The sequence below is a fragment of the Protopterus annectens genome, chromosome 14.part0, assembly GCF_019279795.1.
Source record: "Protopterus annectens isolate FY-2018-M chromosome 14.part0, PAN1.0, whole genome shotgun sequence".
NCBI lineage: Eukaryota > Metazoa > Chordata > Ceratodontiformes > Protopteridae > Protopterus > Protopterus annectens.
In genome coordinates this window covers 341,679,211-341,701,079 of record NC_056748.1, presented here as the reverse complement: position 1 = coordinate 341,701,079, position 21,869 = coordinate 341,679,211, and the positions used below count along the sequence as shown (strand labels likewise).

Here is a 21,869-nt window from a genome sequence, read left to right as displayed (position 1 = left end):
TAGTTTAAGTGAGTAAACATAGCTGACTGTCTCATCAAACTGTAAACGCTCATAAGAACGAACACAGAAGAAAACAATTTTTACATTGAATGCAAAAATGATCAAAAAGAAAAAAAAAATTTTTGTAGAGGCAAGTCTTCCTACCCCCCCCCCCCCCCACACACACACACACACACACACTGCTAATTATATATACCAACTCCGAGATTGCACAACGATGGGATGAGGGCAAATTCCCTTACCCTGCTGCACCACACTCTCATTGAAAAGGCTGCTGGCAAAAACTCCATGTAGAAGAATGTTCGCTCACATGAGCATTCTTAATACTGACCTGTAACCACACAGATGTCCTGTACATAATCGAGCACTATGATTCTCCTTTAGAGAGTCAGTGTGTTTACTGGCCCACATGAGATAAAATTTAGTGAATGTTTGTGGGCTAGATGATGTAAATTGAGTGTAAGCAGATGCGAATATGATACTGTCTTTGATTCGTGGGTTAGGACATAAATTGCTGGTTAGCAGATTAACTGCCCTGATAGTCAGCCTAATTGAAGCATGCATATAGATAGTCATTCTGACTCATATAGTCAAACTAATTTGTAGATGTAATGGGCAAGCCAGGATTTTTGAAGAGTTAAGCCATAGATAAGTTAAGGGGTCTTGCTTGGTTATTTGAGCCCATTATGAGTAGCCCAAGAATAAGCCCATCAGGGGCCTGGGACACTTAAGTTATTTGTTGTCAAGTTACCAAAACAAGTAGGTACTTTTTGTGATCCCATTTGATCCTGCATGTAACAGCTAGAATTGCACATTGTTTAATCCATTGATGATATGCTGATAGTGTGTGCCAGTTATTCAGCAGGCTTACTGTGTTTGGCAAAGTTAATGCTGTTATCATGACAGTGGGAATATGTTCTGGTTTATGATTTACTAGCGACTGATAATCTATTAGCAATGAATTGTTCTGTTATCACAGTGCTAGTAATATGGACTGTGTTTAGTAATTGAAAGAGACATATACTTCTTTGATTTATTTTGTGTTGTCTGGAGGTAAAATTATCCCTTTCCCCAAAATGTATTTGATCCTGTAGGTGGTATGTATAAGGGGAATGCTTATAATATATGATGTGGTTTAGTATTTTTATTTACGTGTAACTTAAGATGTAATGTGGTCCTATCTCGGCTACATTCATTACTGACGGGCTCAGAGCCGAGAATCGTCTCCGACTCGGCCGATAGTTACTAGCACGAAGTCTCTAATTGGCTGGGCCCGGTATCCCAAGATGCACCACGCCCAAACCCCAGATCTCGTTTGCCGCTCGTTGAGTTAGGACGTGGTCTCGAGCTTGGCTGTGGCTAAGTACCCTATTTAAACTATTTTCATAGTTTTCTTCTGTTTAACTTTCAGACCAAAAGCTATTTTCATAGCTACGTTGTGTATATCTTGTGTGTGAGTGCTATATATTGTGGTTTAGACTAGTTATAGTTTTGTGATATCCTTGTGTTTGACGGGCTAGGCCCGATTAAATTAGAGGGCCTTGCCCTCTCCTGTCTCTGTTACCTTTGTTTGTGTGTTGGGACGTTTAAGTTAGAGTCCCTTTCTCCCTGCCTGCCCTTCTCTTGTGTTTGTGTGTTGGCTGTGTTTACTATGTCGGGTAAGGACCAGAAGGAGCATAAACCTTCTGGTTTCAAGAAGTGCGCCAAATGCTCTTACAAGATGTCTTTGACAGATGGCCATGCCATCTGCGTGTATTGTTTGGGCGCCATACATTTGCAAGAATCATGTAGCGTGTCCCTCTTTTAGTTCCAGAGTCTTGCAAGAGAGAAAAAACAAATTGATTCTCAAGGACCTTGTAAAACCTGCCTTTGAAGAAGCTTTGGAATCTTCTTCCCCTAGTGGAAATTCTAAGCCTAAATTAAAAAAGAGGTCTCCGGCTCCATCTAGTTCTTCAGAACCATCGAAGAGATTGAAGACAGTTTCACCTTCCTTGGCTCCATTGGCCTCGGAGCCGCAGGACCGTATTTCTGTGTCGGAGTCGACTCCCTCGGCTCCATTGCTGTCGGCGCCGCAGGAGGTTTCTATGGTACTGGAGCGGACATCGGTTCCGATTCTCCTGGAGCCTATTCAGAGCCGTTTTCCTAGTCTTATGCTGGATCCTTTGGAAAAGATTTTTCGACCCCCTTCTGTGTCCTCCAAGTCTTCCAGGTTGTTTGATTCGGATGTGGATAGGGTGGTACAGAGGCTCCTCCAGTCGCCGGTGTTGACTAAATTATTTTCGGCTCCGATCCAGTTGGCTCTGGAACCGGCCCTCTTGTCTGTTCCGATTATTCCTCCTCCGAGCACCTCTGTGTCATCAGAGCCGGAGTGCGCTGCCTCGAGTGAGGTCCTTGGGTCAGCCCCAATACCCCCATTGGGCCTTTCGGTTCCGACCTCGGCTCCAACCTTCTCGGTTCCATCTTCTGGTTTCGGTACTCGGGTTTCCTCAGTCGGATCCGAGGGGCATACATCGGGACTCCAAACCAGGGCTCCGAGTCTCCCTCTTGGTGCATCGGCTAGGGGAACCCCGACTCCGATTATGGTTTCGGAGATGAGTCGGTCCTCGGATTCTGGTGGACCCGCCTTCGAGGCCATGAGGAGTGCACTGGCCAGGTCCTCAGTGACATCACTCGAGTCAGCCACTCTTTCCCAGGACACCCCGGCTAGAGACTCTGATGCCCCCCTATCAGTGGACAGCGGGGCTCCAAGGCCTGAGGATACCCCCATGCGTGGTCCCCAGCTTTCTGAGGGCCCTTCAGAGTCTTTGCCTGAGGAGCCTCCCAGAAAGAAATTGTGCAAGAGGAAGCACATAGACTCCCCGGATGAGTCAGTCACCTCAGATACCGACCTCGATGACGCAGAGGGGTCCCCTAAATCATCCTCCGACGATGTCTCATTCTCTGACATCCTGGAGATTTTGAGGCAGAGAGGTGATTGGCCTTCCAAAACCCCCTCCGAGGAGGAGTCTGTCTTCCTCAAGGCCTTCGGAGCCCGACCTTCCGCCTCCTGGTGTCTCCGCCGTTCGACGAATTGTTGGACCTTATTTGTCGAAGGGTGTGGGAACACCCTGACTCCATGGTACCAGTACCCAGCCACCCAAACAAGTTTCTGTCTGCACCCCCAGGAAAAGAGTTCTTAACTAAAGGAGTTCCTGTAGATGCCATGGTGGTGGCGTCTGCCACTCAGCAAGAAGTTGCAGAGGCTTCTGCTTCCGTTCATCCTCCTAACAAGAAGTCCAGAAGTATGGATTGGTATGGGAAGCGTACCCTGTCTTCAGCGACCTTTACCCTGTGGTCATTGAACTACCTTTGTCACTTTACTCGGCTCCAAAGGGATCTCCTCAAAGAATTGGGAGATACCCTATTGGGTAACTTGCCTGAGGCGGTGAATCAGACTGTCAATGCCCAGTTGTCTACCCTTTCCTCTATTGTCAGTTCGTCCATGAGGCTCATATCCTATGCAGCCGAGGGGGCGGGTAGGGCAGCTAGCTCAGGCGTAGCCCTCAGGAGGCAAGCCTGGATGTGCCTGTGTCACTTCGCGGAGGCCTTCAAGTCTTCCTTCACGGACGCTCCCTTCGATGGGTCATCACTCTTTGGATCCAAAGTGAAAGACACTCTCACCATATGTGAGCAGGAGGGTAAGACTTTGTCTGCCATAGGGGCCCGTTTTTCGCTTCCCTCTAGGCCTTATCCCAAGGCACAGAGGGGAGGGAAGATGTGCTTCAGGAAGTCTCAGAAGTCTTTCCCTGCCAATCATGGTGACCACCCCACCTCCAGGGGCAGAAGAGGGGGGAATTACTCTGGAAGGCGTCTCCCTAGGGGCGGGGGAGGCCCCCACAACTCAGGAGACCGTAAATCCTTTTGTGGATCCTCCTACCAACGTCCCTGAGGGACTGCCCGACTGTGCTACTCCAGAGCCAGTCGGGGGCCGTTTTTTGAGGCACCCTCAAGCCTGGGAAAGCATCACTCAGGATCGATGGGTGCTCCGAATAATTACCGGAGGGTACACCATTCCCTTTATCACGTTCCCTCCCTCATCCAAGAAAATCCCAGACATTCCACCCAGTCAAAGGGATCAAGCAGCACTAGAGGTCTCAAAGCTGCTGGGAAAAGGAGTCATCCAACCAGCCCCCTCAGACCAGATCGGATCAGGAACTTACTCAAGATTATTTTTGGTGCCAAAAAGAACAGGGGACCTGAGACCTATCCTGGATCTCAGCCGTTTAAACCGCTTCGTCCTGAAGTCCAAGTTCCGAATGGTCACTCTTCAGTCCATTTTTCCCATTGACCTCAAGGATGCCTACTACCACATCAAGATAAACAAGGCATCCAGGAGTCACCTACACTTCCGGCTGGGAGCCAGTCATTTCCAGTTTCGTGCCCTGCCCTTTGGTCTCACCACAGCCCCCAGGGTGTTTACCAAATGTTTAGCAGTGGTGACAGCTCACCTGAGACGTCAGGGATTCCAGGTGTTTCCATATCTGGACGACTGGCTTCTCACTGCTCCCACCAGGCATCTACTCGTTCGAGCAATGAAGGCTACCATCACATTGGGCCAATACCTAGGGATTACCTTCAACTGGGAAAAATCTGTCTTGCGGCCATCACAGCGTGTTGCATTTATCTGCACAGAGCTAGACTCCTTCCAAATGAGGGCTTTTCTTCCAACAGAAAGAATAAAAGTGCTACAGGCTCAAGTTTTGGCCTTACTACCCGTCAAGAAAGTCCAGGCCAGACTTGTTCTTCAACTACTAGGATCAATGACGACTACCATCATGCTAGTACCGCTAGCCAGGCTACATATGCGGATCCTCCAGTGGCTTCTGTCGGTCCAGTGGTCCTTTCAGGAATTCCCTCTGTCTCATCTGATTCTTATCACGGAACAATGCCTACAGGACCTACGTTGGTGGCTTCATTCACCCAATCTGGACAAAGGGAGCCCCCTGACCCTCCTGTCTCCTACCGCCACAGTGATCACGGACGCTACCCAGATAGGGTGGGGGGGGCATTATCTGGGCAGAACAGTCCAAGGCACGTGGCAGGACCACGAGGTACACTTGCACATCAGTGTCCTAGAGATGAGGGCAGTGCTACTAGCATTGCAAGCACTTCAGAGCTCTCTTCCCAAGGGAACGATTGCTATTCTTTCCGACAGCATGTCAGTCGTGTGGTACCTGAACAAGCAGGGAGGAACCAAGTCCTATCCCCTCTGCAGAGAGGCCATGAGAGTGTGGAACTGGGCGGTGTCTTCCCAGTGTTTTCTAGTGGCAACGCACATTCCGGGGTAGTCCAATGTGATAGCAGACAGGCTAAGCAGAGCTATTTTGATGCCTCACGAGTGGTCCCTGAACGACCGAGTTGCAACTCAGATCTTCTCCAGGTGGGGTCAGCCTTGCTGCGATCTGTTTGACAGTCTCCTCAATGCCAAGTGCAGCAGGTACTTCACTGTGATCCCCCCTCAGGGGGAATCACCCAGGGACTCTCTAGTCCACGATTGGCCCCCCTGGTCTGCTTTATGCCTTTCCTCCATTTCCTCTATTGTCAAGAGTGATTCAGAAGGCATCTTCTTTGGGAAGCAAGATGATTCTAATCACACCACACTGGCTCCGTCAAGTTTGGTTTCCTTTTCTTCGGAAGTACACAGTGGACGGCCCTTGGACTCTGGACCCAGCTCCAGACCTATTGACTCATCTGTCAGGGCAGTTCCATCCATCACTACGAACCCTCAGGTTGACAGCTTGGCTTCTCCACTTCCATCCTTAGTCAGACTACACTCTTTTTCGCCTGAGGTGGTACATATCCTGTCTTCCTCCCACAAGTCATCCACTAGAAAGATATACTCTAGCAAATGGAGGAGATTTGCTATTTGGGCTCAAGCACATAATCTAGACCCCTTCACTGCCCCCTTGTCTGCGGTCTTAGACTTTTTGGCAATGCTGTTCAGACAGGGTTCCACTCCCTCTACCATTAAGGTACAGCTGGTGGCCATTTCTAATTTCCACATTTCATATGAGCCTTCCCTTATGGGCCATAAACTTTGTAAAGCCTTCCTGAAAGGAGCCTGGTTACTTCGTCCCCCAGTAGCACAACCAGTCATGCCATGGGATTTAAACTTGGTGCTTCGAACCATAACTTCTTCTCCCTTTGAGCCGGCTGCCACTTGTGAATTAAAATATTTGTCTTGGAAGACAGCTTTTCTGGTCACCATTACTTCGGCCAGGAGGGTATCGGAGCTTCAAGCCCTTTCCATTAAAAGCCCCTATTTGATCTTCCACAAGGATAGGGTTTCCTTGAGACTCAACCCTTCCTTCCTTCCTAAGGTATCTTCCACCTTTTGTCTTCATCAATCCATTGAGTTGCCAGTTTTCTTTCCAAAATTTTCAAACAAAGCGGAATTCAAATTTCACCAGCTGGATGTACATAGACAGCTAAGGTTTTATTTGCATAGGACGAAACTCCACAGGAAATTGGATCAATTGTTTATGTCCTTTTCAGAGAACAAGAAGGGTAGCCCTGTGACTAAGAGTACTATTGCTAGGTAGATTACGGACTGTATTTCTTTTATTTATGAATCAGCAGGCAGAGTTTTACCTTTCCTGGTTAAGGCTTATTCTACCAGGGCTATGGCTGCCTCAGTAGCTTATCATGCTAGGCTCTCTTTGGATGACATCTGTGCTGCGGCCACCTGGACCTCTCCACACACCTTTATTTCTCATTACAAGCTGGACGTGGCATCTAGAGGCCAGGCTTCCTTTGGTTCCACGGTGCTCAGGAGTATTTTTCCGTGAGCCTCCCAGGATATAGGTGCTAGGGGCGCTGTCCCATCAGTAATGAATGTAGGTGAGATAGGACCACATTACATCAATTAGTTATGTACTTACCATAACGATAGATGTATGTGGTCCATCTCGCCTACATTCTTACGTACCCACCCACCTTCCCCCTTCCTGGTGGACTTGGAGGAAATTACATTCTTAGACCCTTCTGAGGATGTTATTTTTTCTCTCTTCTTGCTTGTGTTATTTTCTGTGAGGTTGTGTATATAACACTGTTATATGGTTGGCAAACAAGATCTGGGGTTTGGGAGTGGTGCATCTTGGGATACCGGGTTAGCCCAGCCAATCAGAGACTTCATGCTAGTAACTATTGGCTGAGTCGGAGCCGAGAATCGGCTCCGAGCCTGTCAGTAATGAATGTAGGTGAGATGGACCACATACATCTATCGTTATGGTAAGTACATAACTAATTGTTGCTGGCAATAAAGTGTGGTAGAAAATATTGTGAGGACAGTATAGTTAGCCATGATGAAATCACTCAGAATGCATAAGGGTAACCCCCCACCATTCTGGGGGATGTCATACAACATTGTGAAGCTTGATTCTGGATACTGCCAGCATGTCATAAATCAAAATAATTACAAATCTCTCCACATAAGATTTATTTTATTTTCAGCACTCTGGATTTCATTCTTCACTTGCACTTCAGTCTTCCCTTCCACAATACATAATTATGAATGTTTCCTCACCCTGCATTTCTTTTCTTTCTAGAAAGTCTTCTTCCATAGTACCATAGCGCCGCACATGCAATTTTTTTCTGTTAGAAAAATATGGTCCTAAGCAATTTTATACGTATTGGTCAATCACTTTTTTTAATTTCTCAAAGTGTTTTGGGTTTCTAATACCACGGGGTGGACTCCATTCCTAAGTCAAAGTGTGGTTAAAGTTCATGAAATTTGTATTGTTTCAGTCTTTGATGTTAGCCAGAAGTGCTCTTTGCAGCACCTGCAATGTGCCCAGTAATGATTCCTCCTGCAAGTCATACGGAGTTACATGTATCAGTAACATATCTTAGTACGATTGTAAATTCTTTTTTATAAGACCCATTGCTCCTGCTACTATTGGAACTGTATGGGTATCCTTCCACATTGCCCTTGTTTCTGCCTGCAAACCCTGGTATTTTATGACTTTCTGTTTCTTTGTAAATAAGACACTATAGTAACTGGGTGTAGCAATTTCAATGGTCAATGCTACTTTTGTTTTCTTTTCATGGACTAATGTATCTGGTTTTCTGGTATCTGTTTTTGAACTGTTGATAATGGGTGATCCCTTGTGATACAAACATCATTATTGTCTGTAATGCTTTGTGGCTGTTTCCAGTGTTTTTCAGCAACTTCAGTATTATAATGTTTGCACAACCCCCAATGCAGCAGTTTTGCCACATTATTACGCCTTCCAGTATACAGTCCTTCTGCCATTAAGTATATCACAACCAGCAACAAGGTGTGTGTCTTTTTCGATTCTGTTTTACAAAACATACACATTTATCGGTTTCTCCCACATGTTCTACGGACTTTGTAAACCCAGCGTGTACATAGTCCAGTGTTTTGGGCCACCAGTATTAACCTTTCATCCTTTGGTTTAAATTCACCTCTCCTTAACCTTTCCTGCATTTGATCGTGATCAACATGAGGTTGTTCCAAGAGTTTTCTATACTTGCAACTATATTTATGCATTTTCCCAATTTCTTCCCTTCTCATCTGATCCTTCCCCGTATATTCTTTCTTTTGTTTTTTTGGCACATTCAGTTGCTGTCCGACTTTTATCTACTTCTGGTTTGATTTCCATTCCCATTTGACACCGATGCTTCTGCTAAACTAAGCAGGGGCATCATCTTAGACTTAAGTCTCTTCATTTTTTAAAACTTTCACTACATTTGGGACTTCTGCGGTCAGCAAATGTGTAGAAAGTCCTACAATTGCAGATCTATACATGTAATCAATTTCAAGGAGGCCCATACCTCCTTCACAGCGAGGAATATGTAGTCTTGGTATGCAATGATTTTTGTAAATCATTTGATGAGCATGAAGTATCCTTCTTGTTTTCCTGCCCAATCTATCCAACAGCTTTTGGGATGAATCACTCCAAAATTGTACATTAGGACAGGAAGAGCAAATTGGTGTATAGCTTGAAATTTGTTCCTAAATGTCAACGCTGTTTTCAGTATTAAGTCTTCTAAACTATTCCTTACTAAGTTTTATTTGCATTTGTTCCTCTTGTATTGTTGATCCTTTATCAAATTCCAAATATTTATACACTTTCTCTTGCTCAAGTTAATTTATGTCACATTCCTTTTACAAACTGATGTTTTCTTGGTACTGTAGCTTTCCTGCTTTTAGGGTTGCTTTTGCATATTTATCAAGACCAGATGACATTCTTATATCATCTGAAAAAGTTTTGACCACTTGCAGTTGTGCTTTCAGTTCCTCATCTAATGAACTATACAGTTTTAAATCGGCCACAAAAAGAAGATAAGTCTTTACACTGTTGATTTCTAGGAGCCAAATTGTAGCCATGACCTAATCTGTTAAATAAGCAGTTTAATGGGTTAAGGGCAAGACAAAAGAGCAGTGGTGACAGAGTCACCCTGGAATATCCACCTTTGAATTTTTATCCCTGGAATAATAATTTGTCCTTTATCATGGCTTAACTGCAAAGTGGTTTGCCACTGTTTTGTGGTTGCTGTAATGTAATTGATCACAGTAGGGTGCATGTTATAAATTGTAAGCATTCTTTTATCTGTGAATGTGGAATACTGTCAAATGCTTTTCTGTAGTTTATTCATGCCATACTTAGAGTCCTTCCCTGTTTACAGTTCTCCATTATGACTTTATTTAACAATAAATGGCAAGTTATTGGTCTATAGTTATTAGTCACCATAGTTATGAACCTATTTCCTCAGAAATCATTGACAAAGCACAAAATAATGAGGGAGTAAGACAGAGGCCAAAATTCAGGGACATATTTGATGTTATTACTTACAGGAGATATTAGCATGCTATTGGTTTCCAGAATTTGATGTCATCGGGAAGGAAATGCACTAGCTTCTAAGCTAGTTGCTTGTTTGAATTACTTATAGCCATGATGACTTGATGAGCAGAGCTCAGACTTTTGTCCATATAGGAGACAGAGCATTCGAAATTATGTGCCATTTTAGTTTAGTACTTTTGCCATTTTGCTTTATAATTGTGAACGTTTTAGATTCTCTGATCAAATTTTCAGTGGGTGCATTGATTTCCCCAAAATATGTAGGTGAGCTGGTGATCCTCTAAATAGTCTCTAGGTATGCATGCAGTCCACAAGTTCCCACATATGTGTTTGGGAGGGGGCATGCTGTCATCTTGCAATGAGTTGGCACCCCCATTCAGGATTAATTTCTATGTCCTGGTCACTGTGAATGCAGGGATAAGCACTAGCTTACCCACAATCCTGCATTGGATTAAGCAGGCGATGGGAGAAGTAATGAGTGAATAGCAGAAAGTCTTGTAGTACTCTAGGATTTTATGCTGTGTGCTTTCACAGTTTTCCATTTGGCTTCCCTCTTACTAAAAAACATTAAAGTAGAAGGAAATCATACCCTGTCTCCCAGTCTCATGAATACTGAGGAACAGGAGCCTTGGCAGAGGAGTAAGGAAAGATTAGTGGCACATTTGGTAGCAAGTGGTTTCTGAGGATTGTGGTTCCCTGATATTTCTACATTTTCAGCAGCAGACCCAAGGCAATTGCAAAATTTCATCATCCGTTTCCATCAAAAGGCCTTTTGGTTAGTCACAGAGTTCATCTGTCCAAGTAGAGCAGTGTCTTGTTCACTCCAATAGAGTCCACAATGAGTGATGTAGTCCAGGGATTTTTATGTTCAGAGATGAATTTGGAAATGTATTAAATCTTGGGCTAGCTTGATTGAAAAAAAGCTGGTCAACTGACCAGGGTTGCCATTCAACCCGGAGAAGGGAAACCATCTAGTTCTTCCTTCAGAGTACATCAGTAAGATGCTGTGTAAGATTGACGGGACCCTGGAAATTTTAGATTGAGCTGAAGAATCTTGAGTGTGAAGACTCAGAAAAGGAGCCAGTAACCAATTCTGCTTTATCCACCTTGGTCCTTTTAGATGAGTTGGTGGCTGTCTGAGGTTCCATCTTGCAATTGTGGGCAGATAAATATAGGAGATGGCAAAGTATCCAACCAACAAACTAAAATGGCTGCTCTTCCTATCCTTCATTTATTTAAGATGACATGCAGGTCAGCTTGGAAGTTCTGTAACAGGCTTCCATCTGTGGCTTATAGGCAAGAAAACATATTTGCTCCCAGGTTTTCCTTTCTGGACCACCACTTCCACAACTACCTCTGAATTTACACCAATAGAATGTGAATCATAGTGCCAGCCCCACTTCCTGAGTGGCTTTCCCTGGACAGGAAAACAACGCAACTAGATTTTTATGGGGGAAAATTCTTTCTACTTCAGTCCTGGACCTCAGCATTTAATTCCAAGCACACTCCTACATTAGCCACTGTAGGAACATACAAAAGACTCACCAACAACTAAACAAAAAGTCTCAGACCAGAACAAATATTCTCCTTAACTTGAACAGTTGCTTTATTCACTTATATTATGTTGAGCAACATGCATGACTGTGCATCTCTGAGGCAGACAAAGCTAATGAGTCCCCACACGATCTCAGACAGTTCATGACCCTTCTTTTGGAGAAATAGTGAGGCAGATGTAATGTTTTATGCATTGGTCTGTTATCACTGTTTCTCCTGAAAAATGCCTTATCAAATATGTGGGAATGAAGGATAAGGATCCGTGAATCATATCCCTAGGAAGCCCATTATCGGGACTGCCATATTTCTGGCCTGGAATCACATGAATTGTGTGTTTTTGGGCTGTCTAGAAAGAAGAATGACTCTAGCCTTTGACCGAATGGAGTGACGTCTTGATTAAGATACCTGTAATGGAATCTTATATGGTGTCCTCCATCTGACACAAGGCTCAGAGACCATGACATTGTCAGCTTTCTGTGCACTTCCACGTTTTTCCAAGGTGAAGGGACAATCCTGGTCAGCTTACTGCCAGGCAGAGAGTCTGAATCATTGAACAAACTGGGCAGGGCATTGTTGTCCTCTGCTACATTACTGTTTAGATTTCTTGACTGTTTGTCTCACTTGTCCATATGCCAGTCTTCCCTAGTGCATCAGGCAGTTTAGTAAAGTTCATGTCTCCCTGACTCTAAACTCAAGTAGGAGGAAACAATCTTGACTCTGTTTGCAGTATCTACCATGGGCTACAATGTGGCCTTTTGGGATTGTTTTTGTGCTGTTGTTATGGCTAGGGCAGTAGGTTCAGTCTTGTGCCTGCACAGGATGGACTAACTTATGCTGTCATCCCTTAAGGAGAAGCTCAGGCAGTTCATCTTATTTTCCCCTTTTAAGATTTTTTTTTTCATCAAATTTCACATGACCTCTTGGATGTTGAAGAGGAAGCAAGTATTCCTCACTGTGAAGAAATTTTATGGATCTCCTCTGGCCACTTTCTGCCTCTTCTTCTTCTTGAGGCTAAACCATCCACCAAAATGAAGGCAGGTGTCTGATGGAGGTACTTGAGAGTCGATTGTTTTTTTTACCTTAGTGGTGATCTTATGACACCCAGAGGTTTGACCACAGTGGCCCAATAGTCTTAGTTCTGTCTTTTAAGACTATCCTGTGGGAAGGGGTGTTTGAGTTTTTCAAAGCTTTGAGAACCATTAAAATGTACCAGTTGTTTCTTAATATGGTCTTGTTAAGCCAAGTCATAGAGACTTAAGGTCTTCCTCAAGAAAATATTCCTCTGAGAGGCCATGTCACATCTTCTGATCTTTTCTAACAGTCCTCACATCCCTCTCCTCACTAGAAATCTGGAGGATATAGGCCCTTCAGAGTGAGGCCAAGGATACTACTCATACTGCTGCTGCTAATTCTACTTAGTCCTGTAAGAGATGGAGTAATTCCCTTCCATCCTGGACATCACCAGCTTCACTGAGCACATCCAGAGAGTCATGTCATACTGGCACAGGACAGGTGGATGAGGCTGCTGGTGATGATGGATTACAGCTAATCACTGTCTTGGGTCTGTACAAGAGATCCTTTTGGTTTAATCTGGATGGGAACTGCTTTCTATAAAAAGTGCTGCAGTTTTAACTTTTCTGTTTACTCAGAGTGTATGAAGCGTTATTAGCCATGGTGGTTGAAATTTTAAAAGATAAGGAACTCCAGGTGTTTTCCTACCTAACCAGCTGGTTCATAATGGCCCAGTCAAAAAAAATCCCTGTTAGCATCCCTGTGGTGGACGTTGCTGTATCTGCAGTCCTTGTTGATGTTGGACAGATTCCATTGTTGATCCTTCTTGCCCACAGAAAGCCTGTAAAGTCATAAGCTTGGCAGTCTGGGTGAAAATAAGCTGCATATAGTCTAAGATGGGAACTTTCACCTTTTCGGCCACTACAAGTGGTTTGAGAGGCAGCTGTGGTACACAGTTACCATATGCTCGTGGGTATTCTGTTGACGTCAGACTATGTATTTGTGGACCCTGAGGTCATGGACCATCCTTTCCATTGTTGAGGTGGATCTTTTCTTCCTGCACCTGAACTTTTATTTGCTGGTGCTGATGATGGATTCTTTAGTGGCAGAGTGTAAAGTTCTCCTTGGCTGCTCCTCAGTTCAGCAGAAGTGATACTCTGTGGAGAAGCAGCTGCACGTTAGCCAGTTTGAGCTGCATTCAACCCACTTAGTGTCAAGGCTCTAGGGGAAATTTTTTACAAGACCTTTCTGATTTTGATAAAACAGCTGATTCTGGTACTGGTAGACTACCTGAGATGATCCTCAGATCCTTTCCTAGAACTGTAGATTCAGGAGACATTTTTTGTTCAGATGTTCTAAGACTGTAACACATTGAAGACTGGCCTATTTACCACTCAAGAGTATAGCTTTCCCCATCTTGTGCTCCGTGGTATTGGGCAGTAGGGAGATGTTCTTCTTATTGATCACTGCTGCATTAGCCTTAACTATATGTGTTATATCCTGCCAAGGATATAACAGCTGGCCAGCTTTCAAAGCTTCAGGACCTTCCACATACCCAAACTGTCAAGCAGCTCAAGATGAGATGGCTAAAAGATGAGTTTGGGAGTAAAGCCCTTTAGAGCTTTCCCGACACCAGAGAGTTTGCTCCTCTGTGGCACTTGAGAATCGACATTTGGCTTGTGATTTCCTTTGGTAGGCCGATAAGTTCCATTTGGGGAGAGAAAACCTCCATTTTCTTACATTTACTAGTGTTTCATTACTTTCCTCTTCAGGAAAGTTATTTTAAAGTTGAGTGTTATGTTTTAATGGGCTGTCTGAAGACTGTAACGTACTTTTAAATGGAGTGTTTTTTTTTCTGTCAGTTTTACAGTACTGGAAACTAACTGATAACATTTTCTGTGGAGAAATTGTGTTTAGTTTTTCATTGTGGGGCTGTCCTAGTGTGTGAAATTGCTTTTTATTGTGTTTTTTTCTGTTAAAAAGTAACTTTTGTTGACTGGTACTTTTACCAGTATTTGCTGCTTGTCTTTCCCAGGAAAGAGGCACCATTTTCAGCTTGACCATGGAACAAATTGTCAGTCCCACAGCAAGTCCTTCTTCCAACCACAAAAAGAAAAAGTTAAGCAAACAGTCTTTGCCACCACAGCAGGCTAGCGATTTGTTTCAGCTGCAGGTGGGTGACTCTGCTGTGTCCATTTGTTGTACCTCAGACCACTCATCTTTTACCCTGAATCCGTCTGGTGTAGCACCTACAGCAACTATGAACCGCGGGTGAGCAAAGTCCTCTGCAGCTGGAGGACTCCCCTCAGTGGCAAAAGAGAGACACTCTTGTCAGTCCTGGGAGAGGGAATAGGAAGGTTTCCCTGTTGTGTCAGAATGCTATGCACATCCCTGGGAAGCAGTGGCAGTTGTTAGTAATGTGGTTGGCCCTATTTTCCTGTCAAAAAGAAACAGAAAACCAAACCTGTATCTACTCTTCCTCAAATTTCTTAGGATAGGAGTAGTTTTCTGGGACTGGCTCAGGGTTTAGTTCAGGCTAATGATCCTTCTTGTAGAGTAGTTTCTGCCTCTTTTCCTGAAAAGATTAAAGATTCTGAATCTGAACAGAAAGATTCAGGAACAGATTAATTTTTTCCCTCAGATTTCTGATTCAGACTGTGGAGAGCTCAGTTTCTGATTCTTCCAATGGGCATTTCTCTTTCTCTGAGACTGTTGCTAGAATGGCTCAGTGTTTTCAGTGGGAGAACACTGAGCTTTCTCAGTCCCTCAGAAAATACCATGAGTTGTTACAGAAGGATTTTCCAGAATATTCACCCATTCTTCCCGTTCTGTCTGCTTTAGAGGATGTGCCTGTGCTACTGCCTGCAATTTTTTGCTGATAGCGAGCTGTCCTTAAAAAAAAGGATAGGACGTATAAAGTTGCTCAGTCCTTTAGATTTTTATGCATTACTGCCAAACCTGACACAGCAGCTATAGCCTTAGGTGACTCCACTGCTGCTAAGCACTTAGTTAATTCTAATCCTACTTTTTCTACTAAGGTTTTTCTACTAAGGCTGGGAAAATTATTGATAGGTATAGGAAAAAGGTGCATATTTCTGCATTTTTGACTTTCAGAATTTTAAATTGTCAGGCTGGTATATTTTAAGTTTGTTCTAACGTTGTGAAAGTATGAAGAATTTTTTTATCTACACTTTCTTCTTGTGAAGGAAAACTGCTTTACATATTTTTTTTCTGTATTGCACAGGTCACTACTTATTGTTTGCAGTGTATGTACAACTCTGTTGATACTTCTTCCAAGGGCTGTGGCTAATGGTATTGTTTTAACGAGGTTTGCTTGGCTACACTCAGAGAACCTCTCAGATCATTTAAAAAAATGAGATTTTAAATTCTTCCTCAGGTAGAAATTTAATGTTTGGCCCTTCTGCTGAAGACATAATTAAAAGGTATAATGAAAGGGGCATGATCCAGGGAATCAAGATTTTTTAGCCCTTCTTTTCCAAACTTTTCATGGGATTTTCTTTCTCCTCATCCAATTTTGGTAAAAAAAAACATTTGAACAACCTAAACAGAATTCAGGTAAACAGATGTTTAAGAAGTGCCAAGGGAGGTCCCAAAAAGTAAACTCAAGCCGCCCAAACCCAAGAATGGTGCAACAAGTCTGAATGATTATTCAAGAAACCTTGTGACCTCTCCCACCCTTGCCCCTTTTCTATTCCAGAAGGTTTTAATCTCCATTTTTCACTTGGCAATAGACTGTTTCGTACAAATGGGTTCTGCAAAATCATTTATCAGGGTTACAGATGGCAGTGGGAGGAAATTCTTCCTTTCCAGGGGGTCATTTCTCATCCTGCAGATCAGAATTTTTTTCCCTCTGTTCACCATATACTATCCCAAGGAGTAATTGAACTGGTTGTTTCTTCCGACATGGGGAAGGGGTTTTATTCATATATGTTCCTAGTGCCAATGAAAGAAAATACTGGGCGACCAGTTCTGGGTCTTTCTTTCCTAATCCTGTTTGGGATAGTGCCCAAACTCAAAATGATGTCACTTTACAACCTGTTTCCTCTTCTTCATCTTTCAAGTGTTCTGGTAACACTAGACTTAAAAAGATGGTTATCATCTCATCCCTATTCCATCAGACTTCCAAGTGTTCTTTAGGCTTTGTATGCCTGGATCACATTATCAGTTCTCTGCCTTAGCCTTTGGACTATCCACTGCACCAAGAGTTTTCAAAAAGTGTCTAACTCAAGTTATAGCTCATTGCCAGCTGTAGACTATCCACATTTTTCCATAATTATATCACTTGCTTATCTTTGCAGAATCTTTTTCAAAATGTCAGGAGTCTCTCTCTTAGGTGAGAGATCTCTTGCATAAGCTGGCATTCCAAGTGAAGATTCCGACATCTTACATGACTCCCTCACAGAGGATTGTGTTCCAGAGATGTCAGCTAGACACCTCAGTTCAAACAGCTTTCCTTCCACAGGAAAAACAGATCTTTATCTAGATCTATTTTTAAGGTCTTCCACTCAGATTCTTGTCACTGTGAGGGAGTGCCTCAGAATTTTGTGTCTTGTGGCATCTAAGATTCTGATGATACTCCTGGCAAGACTCCAAATGATAAATGTAGATCAGAGTGTCTGATATAGCTTTAAGAAGCTATCCAGTCAGCAGGCACATGCATAAAAGTACTGAGCACGTGCAAGCAAGAGTATCGTTTTATAGTGAGCAGCCGAGATGTAAGCATGCATGTCTGTAGTAGTCAGTCATTTAGTTAGTTTGCTTAAGTGTAGTGTTCCTGCTATCCATCTTGATGTGTTTGTGTGTAATAAACTACTTAAAATGAACACCCAGCCTCATCATCTTATTCAAGTTCACAAGACGAGCGACATAGTGTCAGAATGAGATCCAGAGTCAAAACCCTGAGGCGCACAGTTAAAATTGGAGGAATATAGGATCATCCCTACTGCTCAAACAACTCGTAAACAGGTCAGAAATTAATTCCAGGTACTAAACTCACTTAATTTATTTCTTACTCAATGAATATAAAATGAAGCACTCAGAACGCTCAAAACTAATTTCTAATTAAACAAAATGTCCAAAACTGTGACATATTGATAAAAAAAATTTAAATAATTATGAAAACATTTGAAATAGTATCTGAATCACATAAAATGTATAAAAAAGGAAAACAAACATATTTTTTGCTGTGTGCTACTTTTTCGCATTAACTAAAGTTATTCGAAGTATCCAAAGTATGCAAAGTGTTGGCAAATGTGTGCAGTATTATAGTACAGTTATTTGAAAGAGATTTGCATTTGAATATTATTACAAGTACCTGGTGCATGTGCATGCTCATACATAATTCCAAAGGCAATATTTGCATTGTGTTAAACATAATTTGTTGGCATGGCAGAAGGATTTTGCAGACCAAGCCCACTTGTGTTTGATAACGGTATTGTAGAAAACTGGTGAGTGTTTGAGCAAGAGTACGATATTTTCATACAGGCTGCTTTTTCTGACAAAGACACACATACAAAGGTATTTATTCTGCTTAATTTAGCTGGTTCAGAAGCTATTGAAAAAGTGCATTCATTTGTGTACGCACCTGCTGTGTATGCAGGGGAGGGGGAACCGCCATATAGTGGTACCAGCTGAAATGCAGGAAGACCCTGAGTGTTTAAAACGTAAAATTAGAGAAATGTGTAACCCCCAAATGAATATTACAATGGAAAGGCTCTTATTTTGCACAAGGGATCAAAAGTCTGGTTAAACTTTTGCAGCATATATAACTGATTTGAGAAACAAGGAAAACACTTGCAGATTTTGTGATTTGAGAGATGAGTTGATAAAAGACAGGCGTGTGTGGTATTAAAAATGATGCAGTGAGAAAGATTTTGCTTCGAGACAATGATTTAACTTTGAATAAGGCCATTGAGATTTGTCAGAGATATGAGCTCACAGAGAAGCACACAAATATGCTTACAAATGAGAAATGCATGCTTCCAGTGCCTTCCAGTGCAGCACATGGTTAAAAGATACAGGCCAAAAGGTGTGGCAGCTTCAGTGAAACCCAGAGCCTTTCTAGCAAGTTCCAGGGCAGCTCCAGTAAAATCCAGATCATGCTCAGTGAAGCACAGGGAGTGACTCAGCAAAACCTGCAGCTAGCCTCTTAGCTATCATAATTGTGGAGGTAGCCATGAGCCCAAGAGAGAAAAGTGCTTAGCTTTTAGTCAGCAGTGCCACAAATGTAAAAAGTGGAATCATTTCAAAAGACTCTATAAATCAAATGAGGCTCATTCTTTTATTAAAAGAGAACACTTAGAGACAAGTCAATCAAGTAGAAAGCTGTGACCCTACTTTTTATGTTGATGGTGTGTTTGTGCTTGGTGAAACAGTCAGTGTGGTAGATTTGTGGGCAAATAATGAAGTATTTGTACTGTTCTGATTAATGGGAGACCTGTAGAGCTCAAAGTTGATGCTGGCTTAAAGTGCAATGTTCTGTCAGCAAAAATATTTGCCAGAGTAAGTGCTGGTGGGAAACTTGATCTGGCAAAGTGTGTGACGCTTGTTGCTTATGGTGGTGAAGAAATTCAAACCGAAGGCTCAGTAGTGCTTTCATGTTACTCTGCTGGGAACAGGTATGACTTGCAGTTTTACATAGTCAAGAGACACATGCAGTCATTATTAGGCCGCAGAGACAGTTTGAAAATAGGACTGCTTTTTTTTTAATATGGAGGTTCACCATGAAAGCTTGAAGGATATTAGCTCAAATTTCACCCAGACTGTTTTTTTCTGATTATGCTGATCTTTTTGAAGACAAACTAGGCAAACTCTTGGTTGTGTACTCCATGAATTTAGGTCATGAGATATGACCAGCACGGAAAGTTCCAGTAGCTATGCAGAACAGAGTCAAGGCTGAGCTAGATAGAATGGTGCAGGAAGGAGTAATTTGTCCAGTTGAAGAACCAACTGAATGGGTATCCTCCATGGTAGTAGCTCATAAGAAAAGCTCAGATAATATTAGAATATGTATTGTTCCAAGAGATTTGAACAAAGACAACCTCATCATCCAATGTGCACAGTTGAAGAAGTTGCTGCTCTTATGCCAAATGCCACTGCTTTTTCTGTCTTAGAAGCAAAAAGTTAATTTTGGTAAATTTTGCTTGACCGAAAATCTTTATTGCTCACCACTTTTAGTACACCATTTGGAAGGTACAGATTTTTGAGAATGCCATTTAGATTAAATTCTTCCAGTGAAGTCTTTCAGCAGGTGATGGAGCAAAATTTTTAGGCTATCCATGTGTTGTTATAGTAGATGATATTCTTGTAGGAGACCATGGTGAATTCGAACATGATAGAAACCTAAAGAAAGTTATGGAAAGAGCTTGTGAAGTGAATGTTAAGTTAAAACCTCAGAAATGCAGCTTCAGGCTACAAGAAGTTACTTAACTTCTGTGGGTCATTTGTTTACCAGTGCAGGCTTATGACCAGATCCTTCAAAGCAAACAGTAATTCTGGAGATGCCAGCTCCAGACATTGTCCAAGCCCTACATCATTTCTTGGCATGGTCAACAATTTGAGCAAGTTCTTTCCAGATTTGAGTAAACTTTCAGCACTGCTCAGAGAGCAAACACGCAGTGATATAATCTGACCCAGTCCAGGTCAGAACTCCACCAAAGAGCATTTGATGTCCTGAAACAGAAAATTGCCAGTCCACCTACTTTAAGATACTATAATGTTTGATGTTAAGTTGTCTATCTCGCCTTCGGTTCTTGTTTGTTGGGATCGGAGCCGATCCTCGGCTCCAACTTGGCCATCTTCTATAGCTCGAGATCTGTTTGCTGGCTCGAGGCTACCCCTTTTCCCATGATGCCTAGCACTAGCTACCCAGATCTCATTTGACACATCAGCTGTGAGGTTCGTTGTTATTGCGTCAGGCTTGTATAAGTTTTTTCTGGTAGTTTATTGTTTAAAATAATAGTCGCTAACTAGTTTGTTGTAGTTTAGTGTATTTGTAGTTTCCCTTAGAACTCATTTAAATTAGAGAGTTCTCCCAGGGGGGCAAGGAAGCACATTGACTCCCTCGAGTCTGTCACTTCGGATACAGATTTGGATGAATTGGAAGAGTCCCCTAAATCCCCCTGTGAAGATGTTTCCTTTTTGGACATCCTAGAAATGCTTGAGCAGAGGGGGAACTGGAATGCCCTAGCCCCTACTGAGGACGAATCTGTATTCCTGGATGCGTTTGGTTCCCGACCTTCACCTCCTGGGTTTCTCCGCCTTTCGACCCACTAATGCCAGTGGTGGCTCGAAGGGCTTGGTCAGCCCCAGATACAGTGGAACCAACCCCGCGGAGACCCGGCAAATTTATCACTGCACCCCCTGATAAACAGTTCCTTACTAAGGGTGTTCCCGTAGATGCCATGGTGGTAGCAGCAGCCACTAAAAAGGAGTTAGCGGAAACTTTTTCCTCTGTCCAGCCTCCTAACAAGGAGTCTTGGACCATGGATAGATACGGGAAGCAAATGTTTGCTTCAGCGACCTTTTCCATGAGGTCACTGAATTACTTATGCCATTTTACCAGGCTTCAGAGGGATCTCCTGAAAGAGCTCGGAGATTCCCTCCAGGATCCATCAGCTGAAGGGGCTCAAGCTAAAGTGGCTTCTCAGCTGGTGACCCTTAATTCTGTAGTCAACTCCTCCATGAGGCTCATTTCCTATGCAGCCGATGGTGCGAGTAGAGCCACAGGTACAGGCGTGGCCCTCAGGAGACACGCATGGATGCGGCTGTGTAATTTTGCGGAACCCTTTAGAGCGTCATTCACCAACACTCCCTTTGACGGTTCCTTTCTTTTTGGACCACAGGTGAAAGACACTCTGACTAGGTGTGAACAGGAAGGCAAGACTCTCTCTGCCATGGGAGTCCATTTTTCCACTCCTTCCAGACCATATCCCAAGGGTCAGAAGAGTGGTAAAATGTGGTTTCAGAAATCCCAGGGAGCCTCGCCTGACACACACAGTGATTTTTCCTCCAGGGGCATAGGAGGAAACAACAACAACAGACACCACCCTCGGGGCAGAGGGGGTCCACAGAACCAGGGCAGCAGAGAATCCTTCTCTGACAAGCCCTTCCAGCATCCCTGAAGGGTTGCCCGGCTGACCACCTCTGGAGGCAGTCGGGGGAAGACTTTCACTGTACCCAAAAGCCTGGCAAAACCTAACGTGAGACAAATGGGTACACTGAATAATATCCGGAGGCTACATAATTTCCTTCTTTCAACTCCCCTTACCGTCAGGCAAATCCCTTCCAGATGTTCCACCCAATCTAAGGGCCCAAGCAGTCATAGAAGTTTCAAGACTGCTAGAAAAAAAGAGTCATCCAGGAAGTCCCGGCAGACCAACACTGATCCGGAACTTACTCAAGGTTCTTTTTGGTACCAAA

General features: G+C 43.3%; 1 protein-coding gene across 1 annotated transcript in view; it reads left to right on the top strand.

Annotated features, from left to right (window-relative positions):
• Nucleotides 1–21,869, top strand: part of WDR11 (WD repeat domain 11) — a 2,002,440-nt gene that overhangs the window by 1,638,939 nt on the left and 341,632 nt on the right. The window lies entirely within an intron of this gene.